Raw genomic sequence first — 14,507 nt, forward strand, 5'->3', positions numbered from 1 at the left:
AGTGAGCCTTTGGGGGTTGTAGCCCTTATTTGTAATTTGAGCAGTGAGCTCTAGGCAGTGTGCCCGAATGCACGTGCATTCCCCTTATGTAATATTTTTATACTTTAACATAGTATATTAATATTGTGGGTTAGAATCCCACCATGGTTTTTCCCTTAACCAGGTTTCCATGTAAAAAACTCGGTGTTATGGTGTAGGAGATGGTTTGCTTTATGTTTTGCATCTACCTTTCATTCAGTTGCTTCAAGTGGATTAAAAATCAGTTAATGAATGTTTAGCATTGCAAACAACTGATTCACCCCCCCCCCTCTTCTCAATGTTATTGATTCCAATGCATTGTTCGACGATCGTGATCCTTCTTCTACATCTAGTTTTGGGCATCAACCATTGGTACAATTGATTACTTTTGGGAAGGCTACATAGTCTTTCGTATCCTTTCTATTTTGGAGCGGATTTCTTCCTTGCATGAGATTCTTTCTTGTTTTGGGAAATTTGTTTTCTTTTCTCTCTTTTGGGGAGGATTTTTGTCCCATTGGGTTTTCTCCTTTACTCTATTTGTGAGAGATTGTTTTGTAAATGGGTACCTAACATGGCCTTGTAGCCGGAACCCATATTTGCATCTTTTCACCCACCTAAGCTATGCTTAAGTGGGGGTCTTAGTGTAGGTTTTTTAATATTTATTTTTCCTACACATTATTAAGCATACTTAGGCTATATTAGGTTTTTTTTATGAGGACACATGGCATAGCCCTACATTTATGTGACGCCCTCTCACTTAGTATGAACAATGAGGTATTGTGGTATTGAAATTTTGCATGATTGAAAACAAGGATAATTGATATCTTAATCAATATAGATAATTTTATATATTTATAGATTACCATACTTATAGAACGACCATTTGGTGACTATCCCTATCTGAATATTAACCTGATTGTTGATAGTATTCAATAGAAAGATAAGAAAGATAAACAAGGAATTATTTTAAATTATTAATTTATGATTAAATTGATTATGAATGATTTTTAATATTTGATTTCTTAAAATTATAAATTTAATAAAATAAAAAAATAAAAAACTATAATAATAACTATATTATATTTACAAACTAATATATATGGGTATGTATTTAATAAATGAAAACTAATTAATATACTTTAAAAGTATTTATGGATTTAAATAGAGTTTACTTTATTCATATTTTAATAATAATAATAATAGAAAGAAAGAAGCTTTGTTAACAAAAAAGCTTCCATATGTTTTAAAGAGAAAAGTAAATTATTAAATAGAAAAAAAAAAAAAAACCTTACCTTCAAAGGAGGTAACCATGGAGGTAATCACGAGGTCAGAGGGATTCGGGTTGGAGCAGATTAGAAGGGGGGGGATTCTCTTAATAAAAAAAAAAAAATAATAATAATCTCTTTCCTTCGACTTTTTCTCAGCGGCTCCCAGCATGAAGAATTTTGGGGCACCCAAAAATGCATCGAGTTTTTGGCGTAGTTGGGAAGGGCGAGGCTGCTAAGACTCTCTTTTACAAGGATAACCAGGTACAAAGTCCATTTTTCAGTGCTTTCAAAAATGTTCTTATCTAACAAATAGATCTTTATCTAAAAGAAATAGATCTTTATGTAAATGAAATATTGGATTGTAGAGGAAAAATCATGTAAAAAAAAAGAGGTTGGTTTTCTGAGTCCTCTCCATTGTCTAATCTGATCGGGTCAGACAAGTGTGCCCTCTTGAAAACTCTGGTGATGTCCCTCGAATCAACACCCTTTTTTTTTATCTTTCCGGCAAATGGCATGGTGAACATTAGGGCATCAATCCATATCTCTTGTCCACCATCTACCATAGACTCCCTTGCAAGGATAATGGCTAGGATTGTGTCTGGTGCTATATATGTTAGGGCAGCGAATTAATGGCCCAACTTCCCTGCAAACTATCAGAAGGAGGTAAAGCTCTGATGTATCAATGAAACGTAAAAAAAAAAAAAGGGGTAAATACATATCTATCCTTTCACTCCTATGGAGGGCTCCTTTTATTACCGACTTGAGCATAGGTGTAAATCATTAGTAGGTAGTGGTTGCCATGTAAGCTGTAGCCTAAAGATGGAATGCATACGCTTAAGCTCTGATCTTAAATCACGCAACCTTTTCCTCCACCTGTAGCTTATACCTCTCAATTAGTTCCCTCTTAAAGTGGCCTTGTGTCTGAACATGACTATATGCACTTGAAGCAAAGAAAAATGCCTCCATTAATTTTGGAAAGTAGTAGGAAAATGTTTACAAGAGTAAGATCAATTATTTATTTTAGTGGGCCCTGGCTAAATGGAATTTGTAATGTATAATTTATATTAGAAAATGTAACTCTGTTTTAGTTTCCATTGCAGGGATAATTTATTTTAGTTTTTTTTTTTTTTAGTAAAAGAAAATGGTAATGTTGAAAACAAGAGGTGGGCCCTAGCTAAACTTTGTGATTGTTAATATTCATAATAGTTAGTGGAGTTCATCTATAAATAAATAAATAATAATAATTTAGAAGTGGTAGCTAATTGTATCATTATTATTATTGGAGAATCTAGGGGATAATTATTTTAATGATTTAGTGAACATTAATAATGATTATGTAGGTGATTTCTTATTTGTTAATAATGGTTATAGTGATATTATAATATTATTAACAATAATAATATTAATATTAATAATGGTTTGATTTATAATAATCTTAGGATAAATATTGGTGTTACCACTCAATATTAATGGGAGTAAGGTATTGCATTAGTAATTTTGACTTGAGTTGTAATTACAATTTGTTTGGGATCGATTTAGACTTTTCAATCCCTATTTATCGTAAGAAAAAAAAAAAAAAAATTGTAATTTAAAAAAAACCGATATGTGTTTTTTTTTTAATTTTTAGTTGGTTAGATTAATTAATCTTGTTGAATGAGTGATATAGAATTATATATATTTGTCTCGTAAGTTCTTGTTACAACTTTAGTACTTGGACATGACAACTCAATTTATAGATTAATGTCCATTTCACAAATGATAAAGGAAATAATGACATCAGATGTAGATACCTAAACCTTCCCTCTTTAACTTAGGATATCAGTTACAATTACTTATTTGATTCCAAATGAGTAGTTTATTATTGTGAATTTACATTGATCTAAGAGAACACTAAGATAATCAATACAACAATTCGTGTCAAAAAAAACAAGGAAGTTCCATTTTAATAACGCATTTTAATATTTTAGGTCTTTTATATGATCACCTAAGATCTAATATATTCCTCATAATCTATAAGATCTCCTAAATAATGGTTAGTGTTGTGATAATTAATGTGAAATTGTCTACTGCACTAACATGAAGGACGGGTCCTCTATAGTATTGCATAGTAGGAAATTGCTATTCAAAGATATCCTTAATAGTTCGTGGATTAAAGGTATCCTTATTTATTTATTTTATTTATTTATTATTTTTGCAAAAGATGGTAATTTGAGCATTATTGTGTTTATGCCTTTTGGTTGAGTAATGAAGTTTAGTGCTTAAGGAACATGCTAGAATTTGAGGTGTTATATCTTTTAGCTAGTCTTGTATTAAGTGTTATAATATGTTGTATAAAGAGACTATTTTAGCACATGGTGTAAATAATGTATATCCGAATTGGCCATGGAATTTCTACTTATTGTACCTCCATGTGAAATGTTATGTTGATCTTGGAACACATTAGTTAAGACTATTTATTCCTTGTATGTTGAATGGTTATTAGAGTTATTAAAGAGGATCAGGTATGTCTCTCGTGCATTGTTCTCGTGTTACATATAACATGTGATTGGTACTTATATACTATACCTGATCCATAGAAGTATGTTGTTTTGAGTATCGTTGTAGGGATCCCTATGTGTGTTTAATCCATTTATATTAGACTTCGTCCCTGTTTCACTTTAGTGGGTGGCAGCTGATGAGAGAACTGTCTAGGGTATGAGGCCCTAGAAAGGGTTGTGTACCTGCTTTTATAAACTTATAAGATTTCTAAGTCGAACTACGAAGTCTCTGCGCTTTCACGTAGGCAAGGCCATCTGTGATGAGCCCCCGAGACTGTAGGTCTAGCCCTTAGGTCTCGCTTTTCTGAGTTGTCTGGTCTTGTCACTTTTCTTAGGTTATATGTTTACCCATGCAAGTACATCGGTGGATGTTTGACCCAGTTAAATTTATCATATGGTACAACATGTCGAACTCCTATCTAGCAATTGATAGACCTAATGTGTGTATCTATTAGAGTAGATTTGAGTGCAGGAATGTGTGGCAGGTCGAGGCGTGTTCTGAAGTGGGAAAAGAAATCTTTGGTATGAAGTGACAGGTTTGTTAATTGAGTTGTGTTTTAATTAGAATTCAATATGTTACAATGTGTATAATCATAATCTCTTAGTAATATTGGTGTATGTGATTGTTCTAATTAAAATTTGTTGCTACTATTAGTGTTGTACGTGTGTTTATTCTGGTTTAGGGAACATATTAAGAATGTGGTAATTAGTATTGGTAATAGATTATGATGTTAGAATTGAGAAAGTGATTGGGATTAGGAACATTTGTCATTGGTGCTTTAAAATGAACCTTATGGGGTTAATGAGATGTTGCATTGGTGAAGATCGTATTTATCATGAATAGATTCGAAATGATTTTGCATATGTGCATGGAAAGAATAATTGATACTACAAATAGTGTGCATTCAATTAGTTATTATTATGTTGTTGTGATGGTTAGCAGAGAAAGAAATGACGCTGAGATACCCTAGGGAAGATAGATGTTATGATGTGTTTTATTTCCACTTGTGTATCATGGTTGGTGATTTTGTCATGATGCGCAATGGTAAATCATGTAAATGGATGTTAGGTGCTTGTGAGTAGTGAGTTGATTATGTTGTATTAGTAGGCATTGTAAATTAAATAAAAAAAAAAATAAAAAAATTATTATCTATATTTTCATGATGGTTGGTTAAGTTCTCTAGGTTATTTTGGCGGGCATTACAATTTACATGTGTCATTCACACCCACATTTGGGTGGTTGAATGTCACACCCTCTTTTGGAATCATTTGCCACCTCCCCATAACCATTTGTTCATCCCTACCTAAGTTGGTTTGCCACATGTTTGGCATTTTCAAAGTAGGCACAACTCCCACCTAATTTGGTTATTTTGGAGTTATTATTCCTCTTGGAATTATGTGCCCACATTTTTCTATATAATCAACACTCACCTCTCCCTTATGAGCTAATTCAGAGCTAACTCGGATGAGTTCATATCAGCTTAGTTAGTACAAGGGAGTGCTGATACATATCGTATCTTTTGGAGTGTGATGATATCATCATTATGTTATTGCACCATATTTTAACATTTCATCCTCTCTTTTGTTCTTGTGTAGAAGGTTGATCTTAGTTTTGCAGATGATCCTGGGAGATCAAGTCCATCAATGACTCTGACATGGTATGATAATTTCAATGCCCTAATTTCATCTAAAAGTGGGACTCATTATTGTGGATTCACACATTTGTGACATTCAAAAACATAAAATGGATCCATGGGTAGTAAAAAATAAATCGTTTAGTTCTTTTATGTTCTTCATGCAAGCCAAATTAGATATTTTTCATTCATAGCCAGTAGATAAATGTGTAATAATGAAGGTTAAACCATTGACTTTGTTGATGAATGCGAGTATATATCTTGAGTTCTTCTAATCATTATATTGGCTAGTAAATGTATGGTTTAATGTGTTTTAGATAACAATGATAGCCCCATTATTTTATAAGAGTAAGTGCACAAAGATGGGGGATCAAAAAATGGTCACCCCACATTTTGGCCTCCTAGACACTATAACATGAGTGTGTTATAATGTGCTCATGTTAATCTTTGGATTCATTAAGACTCATGCTGAATGGAGGTAGAGAGGGGAGGGAGGGTGGTGGAGAGGGAAAATGAGAGAGAAAGGGAGGTAGGGAGGGGGGGAGAGAGAGAGAGAGAGAGAGAGAGAGAGAGAGAGAGAGAGAGAGAGAGAGAGAGAGAGAGAGAGAGAGAGAGAGAGAGAGAGAGAGAGAGAGAGAGGGAGAGAGGGATGTAGAGAGACAGGTAGAGAGGTGAAGAGGAGAGGGAGGGAAATGGAGAGAGAGGTAGAGACGTGGAGAGGGGAGGGAGGGAAATAGAGAGATATGTAGAGAGGTGGAGAGGGGAGGGAGGGACACAGAGAGAGAGAGAGATAGAGATAGAGAGGTGGAGTGGGGAGGGAGGTATGTAGAGAGAGAGGTAAAGAGGTGGAGAGAAGAGGGAGGGATGTAGAGAGAGAGGTAGAGAGGTGGAGAGGGGAGGGAGGTCCAGAGATAGGGGAGGGAGGTAGAAAGGTGAGAGATAGAGAATGAGAGAAAATAATATGAATGCGAATCTCTAAGACAAGCAATAACATGAGTGTATTATAATGCTAGCATGTTGTAATGTATACATGCAACATGTTATAACATGCTTGCGTAATTTTTTCCCTTGGGCATTTCCAATCCTTAGGGTTGGATTTTCCTTGGTTGGATCCAATGCTTGGACATACATTTCAATACCCAAAGACACATTTTTTCAAATTGTAAGAAAATTGACACAATCTCAAGCATGCTCTGCATCAAATTTGCACGTATTTCAATAAGTCAAAAAATGACATGTAACATTTGTTGAACCCAGGGCAGGATTGAGAGGTGGGGGGTGAATCAGTCTTGAATCAAAATATTAATGCAGTAACTCACAACACAATCAATTAAATAGCAACACATAATCAACACATCAACACCAAAATATTGTACGTGGAAAACCCAAATAGGGAAAAACCACGGTGAGCACATGCTCACAATATATATCCACTATGTATATCAGATTACAATGAAAGAGCTCATTGCTTTGGTCTTGTTGACCAAGACTAACTGACTTGGGGCAAGATACAAAAATGACTTGCAAACCAGATGCTAACTATAACAGGGCAAGATGCAAAAATGACTTGCAAACCTTATGCTAACTACAATAGGGCAAGATACAACAAATTGATTTGAAAAGAAGGATCTCATGATCATGAAGTTTTCCTTGAACTCAACATAAAGTAACCAACATAAACACACACAACTTAGATCTCATCTATCAACACACTTTCTCATATTTCTGCCACAGTCTCAAACAACTTGCATATCATTCGAACACAATTCTTCCTCTTTGTTCTTCACTGAATTTCTCTATCTATATCCACATCACACACTCTATCTCTCCTTCCACACAACTCAATACACACTCTATCACGCCTTCGACACAACTCAACAAACACTTTGTCATACCACACAACTCAATCACATACACTCTTTATAAACAAGATAGACCATCAAGGCTTGAACCAAGTCGGACAAAAGCAAAAATAAACCTTCCAGACCAAAAACACACACGTCGATCCACTTCAAGAGAGAGAGGAGACCAAAACACATGTTCCTAGGCCCAATCCACTGATCTACAATCATTATAATGTTACCCACAATGTAATGTGTCAATATAGACAATCAACAAGCTAAAACATATTCTCCAATACAAATTACTCTTATTCGGATCTCCACATGTTATGATGGAGACCCACAAAACATTGAATTACCTTCCACAAATCATATCTGAACCAAAAAGGTAGGATCAACACAGAATACCACATTCATTTATAAAACATACTACAACATCTGGAGAACACAAAGATATTTCTAGACCACAAAACTATCATATCCATAATGCCAAAACATAACCAATGAAAATGACAACACCAAACAACATCAATAATAAATTTTAGACTCGAACACTTCCAGAACAACAAATAGAATAATTGCAACACCAATACAACAAGATATCTCTACACCATAAACTTATGGATCAACATCTATCCATAACAACAAGTTTGACATCAATGACAATCACATCAACACATACATCCAAAAATCCCCCCCTTTATCATTGATGGAAACACTTGACCAAACTGCAAAACATACTTCTCTATCAGAAAATGCTTTCACTTTCACTCTGAAGTAATTTTATCTCTCTCCCCTAAAGTTCTCTTTCTCTCTCCCTTTTCCATCAAAGAGAAAGGCTACAAAACCATCACACACTCCACAACTCCCCCTAAGAGTAGCCACAGTCATGAAAGATCCCCCTAGAAAGATGCATCTTCATAATGCACCTAGTTAGAAGGAGGAGAAATAACCCCAAACTTCTCCCAAAGAAACTCAAATGTATCCTTTGCTAATTCCTTAGTGAAAATATTTGCAACCTATTCTTATGTAGAAATATATTCCAACTGAACTTCCTTATTAGAAAACTTCTCCCTTAAAAAGTGATATCTGATTGAAATGTGTTTTGTTCTTGAATGCATAACCAATTTTTTTGAAATGTTTATTGTACTTGTATTGCCACACATAATATGAATTGCTTCATCATATGTTACCTTGATATCTTTAAGTATCCGTCTCATCCACATTACCTGAGTACAACAAGATGCTTTTGTAATATATTCTGCTTCAACAGTAGATAAAGAAACTGAATCTCATTTCTGACTGAACCTGGAGACCAATTTGTTTCCTAAAAATAAAGCACCACCACTAGTGCTCTTCCAGTCATCAAAACTTCCAACCCAACCTACATCAGTATAATCCTTCAACATAAAGTCTCCATGCTTTTTGTATTAGTCCAAAATCTACAATCCCTTTCAAATATTTGAAAATTCTTTTCACAACCTGCTCATGTGTCACCTTCAAATTAGCTTGAAACCTAGCTTCCAAAAAACAACCTGCATGATATCTAGTATGGATTTATTTAAATATAGCAACCCACCAATCATTGATCTTTACTTCTTTTGATCAACCTCTAGAGACTCATCATCTTTTCTCATCTTGCATCCAACAGTCAAAGGAGTTGCAATAGGTTTACAACCATCCAACTCAAATTTCTTCAGCATTTATTTCATATATTTTCTTTGTGAGATAATAATTTCATTTTTAGATTGAATAACTTTTAATCCAAGAAATAAATATAACCCACTAGCCATTGACTTTTCAAATTCTTTCTACATATCTTTAGCAAATTATTTACATAAGTTGTCACTTCCTCTGAATATAATATCATCAACATAAACTATTGTGTGCTATGGAATTGTGAATTCAAATTATTGTAAAACCAAACAAAGATCCAACCACATAAAACCCTAGTTCTACAATGAAATCTACCATGCACTAATGAAGAACCTAAAAACATGCAAAACACAAAATATTAAAAGATTATACCATTCACAGGTTCCTTAGGGTTTGATCTCCATTGTTCCCTATCTCCATTGATCTTACTTTGATATGGTTGCTCGTAGATTTTGTATTATGCACAAGACCTCGACAAAGAATGGATTGTGGCTATGTAGATGCTTGAGTTATCACTATTAAATGTTGCATTAGTATTGATTGATTGAGTGATTAGGATTATGATTGTATTAGCATTATAGGGATTGATAAGGATGAAAGGATCCTCTTATATCTAGAGAGTACCTTAGAAATGGAGGGATAAGATTAAGAGGTGGAGGGATAAATGGTCGGCTAGGATTAGGGGGTAGGTATAGAAAATAGGAAAATATTATACAGGTGGTTAAAGGTAAATTAAAAGATGAATGACAAGTGTTGTGGAGGGAAAAAGCTAATGAATTAATTGAATAATTAAATATCTATTAAAATTAATAGAAGAAGTGGGGCCAATTAAATAAATAAAATATTTATCAATTAGGGTAGGACAATTAATAGAAGGTCTGGGATAAAATAATTTAATAAATAAAATATTTATTAATTAGGGTAGGACAATTTTAGGTGTCTACATTTTGCCCCTCTTTGAGACAATGCAGTTTATCACATTATTTCAAAGAAGAATATTAACCGATACAACATTTGCCTTAGTACGAGAGTGGTATGCTCCCTTGAGAGATTGGGTGAATTTGTTTCGAAAAGTTCGGACAATCTCTCGATAAGAAAAAGGTTGGAAAAAGGCTAAGCAAGATTGAAAAGAAGATGAAATAAAGGCAAAACAATTCATCGCTGTGATAAACAAGAAGGACCAATTGGATATGTTGTCAGATTGATGAAATCTGATGAGTACCCTAGTAGGATAGATTGCAAAACAAATATTAGATAAGTCATCAGATTGATGAAATCTAGTGAGTGACCTAGCAAGATAGATTGCAAAGCGGCTGATATTAGATACGCCATCAAATTGATGAAATTCGATGAGTGCCCTAGTAGGATAGATTGCAAATCAACTGTTGAAGCTAATAAAGTTGATGAAGCCACAAGATAGGGTAAAAAGATGATAAAGCTTGATGTAAGTTGATAAAACTAATAGAGCTAGTGTTGATGTGATTGCATTTTCTTGCAAGTTAATCCCAAGGAGGGGTTCCATTACCAGGGATAGGGGTTTGGACCATCATGAGGAGCTCAAATTCCACCGATGCCTACCAAATCCAAGGGAGGCAGTTCATCATAGCCCTCTTGAGTCCATGTTGTATCAGTTTTTTGTATGATATAGACACCTGGGACAATTGTAGTCATATGATTTTTTGATATCATTGTATCATGACACATTATTTTTTGATATATATATGAGAGATGATCTATTTTGGTAGTGATGATATACTTATGATGTTATGTGATGCATGCATGACAATTATGCATATATGATGTGCTAACAAGTAATGTGTGTAGGACGTGATCTTATAATATGCATGCTTATGATATGATTATGTGCAAACTAAGCTATCTATGTGCATGATAGATTTAAATAATATTTGTATTTATGTGATATGTATGATGCATACTAACATATTATGATACATATGGACAATAGATGAAATGCAGATGTTTTTGGTATATCATTATACTCATTCATGTGATTTTGGACTACACGAGAAAAGAAAAAGGATGATGGAGGATACACAGGAAAGGGGGATGTAAGGTATAAGATATAGAGGTGAATGAGATTCTTGTGTGTTATCATCATTGAGCTTATTATGGAAAATGTATCGTGACCATCCAGATATAGATTCGGCCTAGATAGTCATTATATCATTTGCATGGAGATTAGACAGTCGCCAACAAGGAATGCCCCAATTCACACTAAACTCACAATGTCCTCATATCGTTGGATGAGCCATAGTATTACTAAGAGACAATCCACAAACAACAAATAGGTGAACATACCCCATCCTCGCCTTTCTAGTCAAAGACATCCTAGAGATAAAATCTCTAGTCAGAGACATCCTGAAAAAGCTAGAAGACATGTCACCACAAAAGATCAAATCAAAAGAAAATCAAAGACTTGACACCAACATAAACTGAAATTGTCAAGTTAAATAAGTGTATCTTGCCACACATGTTAACATGTTTGATCTGGTCACAATATTGTAATCCTGATAACAGACGGATAATATTGAAAAACTTTGTTGTAGTCAATGTTTGTCGAAAGATTGATTTGTTGAAAGCTCATTGCTGCTTGTGTCTCATCTAAACCGAATTACTCCATGAAATCGATACGTTATTGCAGAGAAGAGCAAAATTTTTATTATGGATCGATGATGCAAGTGATATTTTATTGCAGACCATGCACAAAAATACTAAAAGAATGAAAAGGTGATGCTCCTCAAAACATGCGATGCCAATGATCCACTTCCATTACTAAGTTTAGGATCTACCCCCAATTATAGATAGGACTTGATTTATTATGGGTGAATGAAAAGGGTGGAAATAGATTTTATTATGGAAGGTGAACCAATCTTAGGTAGATCAATAACAAGCCATGATGGGGATGGACAAGTTTATTATGTAATGATAGGTTGTGAGTGTGTGCAAGTGAAAGGGAAAAACTGAATCCTGAAGGAGGGAGGAGTAAAAGTTTCTACACATGGCACTAGTAACCTAATTTTCACCATGGTACTTGCCTAGGGCGCCATAGAAGTGGTTTTCACTATTGGAAAAATTTATTCCTCTTGACTTTTCTTTTTCATTTTTTTTTGTGTGTCACCAAGCGCCTGTTTGCTAGGTTTTCACCAAAGTGACGATTTTTTTTTTGTATTTTTTATTAGGATACTCTGAAAAATATATGTATAAAACCTATGAAGGTGCATGTTGTTGATAGGATCATCTAGTGGTTCTCCTCTTGTCATTGATAATTGATATGCACTTGATCCATAGACTGTTGTTATAACATAAGGCCCAAGCCGATTTGGTTCAAAATTGCCCCTTTTCTCTCTATCCTGGTGATTCTTAGGGTTTTCTCTGAAGACCAAGTTACCCACCTCAAATGTGCAAGGTTTTACTTTGTGATTGTAAATGCGACTCATATGTTGCTGATATGATTTGAAGTGATTAAATGCAATTTGTCGATGCTCATCTAACAATTCTAAATCTTGCAAGCGGGAGACCCTGTAGTCTTCATCATTGATAAGATTGCATAAGGAGACCTGTAAAGATGGTAACTCAAACTCAATGGGCAAGATGGCTTCAATACTGTTTATGGTGAAAATGGATAACAATAATAATGATATTGAAAGGCTAAATGAATTCAACCACAAAACCCTAGCCTAACAACAACAAAGATCCACCATAACATATGAAGATTACCTAAGACAATGCAAATCAAATGAAATCACAAAGATTATACCATCACATGTCCAATAGGGTTTGGATCTCCATTCTTCCTATCTCCATTGATCTTGCTTGATATATTTGCTCTCAGATTTTATGTGCACAAGAGCTCAACAAAGAATGAAATGTGGTTGCAAGTAGGATCGCCTATGTTCAAAAGCGTAATGTTCAAAAGCGTAGTGTAGTCAAGTAGTCAATGGGGGGTTTGATAATGAAGGAAGCATCTCCTTATATAAAAGACACTATAAAAAATGGAGGGATAAGATTGAGAGGTGTAAAAGGAGGTCGGCTATGATTAGAGGGTAGGTAAAAGAAATAATAAAATAATGAAAGGGGTAGGTAGTGTATGAATTAAGAGATGAATTACATGTGTCATAGGTAGAAAAGGTTAATGAATTAATTAAATAAATAAAGATTTATTTAATTAATAGAGGAAGTGGGATCAATTAAATAAATAAGATATTTATTTAATTTAGGAAAAGGATAATTTAAATAAATAAATAAATTTATTTAAATGACAAATAAGGCTAGAAGAGGATAAATGAATTAATTAAATAAATAAAGATTTATTTAATTAATAGAAGAATTAGGCTAAAGATAATTAAATAAATAAAGATATTTATTTAATTAGACATGACAATTTTAGGTGTCTACATTTTACCCCTCTTTGAGACAATGCAGCTTGTCGCGTTGTTTCAAAGAAGATAAGATGAACTGATACAGAGTTGCCCCAAGATGGGAATGATATGCCCCCTCGAGAGATTGGATGAAAATGTCTGAAAAGATCGCAGACAATCTCTCGATAAGAAAGATGGGATAGAATGGACTGACCAGATAAAGTGATAGAGTCATGGGATAATGAAGACTGACTCAGGAAACAAGGGCTAGGGCAGTCTATAAGATAGACCACGAGGGAAATACATCCTCATTGTCATCTACACCTCCAAGAGATTAGAGTGCAGAAAAAGAGCAGCAACAGTCAGCAGCGATGGCTTTGTTTCACAGATTCGACCGCGTTTGCCGATTCCAGAGGCCAACAGAGGCAGGAGAGCCAATAAGTACCACAAAACCTCCTTGTACTTTGATGCATTTATTGTTGTCATTAATGCATGCTAGGTAATGTAATAAATGTGCATTTATGTCAGGAAAACACGTTTGTGTCCAAAAATGTGAATTTGTGTCTTCTAGGTCAAATCGACAGTTCTGTGATGAACATACGCTGTCGATTGGATAAGCTGCTGAGAGGATACACTCAAGCAGGTTCTCTAGGGAAGACTAGGATAACAAATAGGGCTAGGATTGACAATTCTATGATAGAACATACGTTGCCAATTAGGAAACTACTCAAGAGGATTCACTCAAGCATAGGCCCTAGGATAAGATAGATCAAGGCACTTTGTGATGAACAGTGAGTACCAAGATATAGTACTTTGTGATGAACATGGAGTACTAAAATATGAGCAGCACTTTGTGATGAATAGTGAGTGCAAATGTGAGCAGCACTTTGTGATGAACAGGGAGTGCCAAACACGTAGTACTTTGTGATGAACAGGGAGTACCACTAGGATAGAAGCAACACTTTGTGATGAACAGTGAGTGTCACTAGGACTGAGATGATTGATTTGTGTGACTGCAGGAGTATTTGCCTATGCTGGAGTCACAGGAGAGATTCCCATCGACTCAGAGGTTGCGACCTGAGTTGACAGCCGAGGACCAAGCTACGATTGAGGCTATGGGATTGAGACATATTCTGTATGTGCTTGAGTTTGGGGCGAACATGGGATTGTTGAC

Source organism: Cryptomeria japonica, chromosome 2, assembly GCF_030272615.1.
Source record: "Cryptomeria japonica chromosome 2, Sugi_1.0, whole genome shotgun sequence".
NCBI classification, from domain to species: domain Eukaryota; kingdom Viridiplantae; phylum Streptophyta; class Pinopsida; order Cupressales; family Cupressaceae; genus Cryptomeria; species Cryptomeria japonica.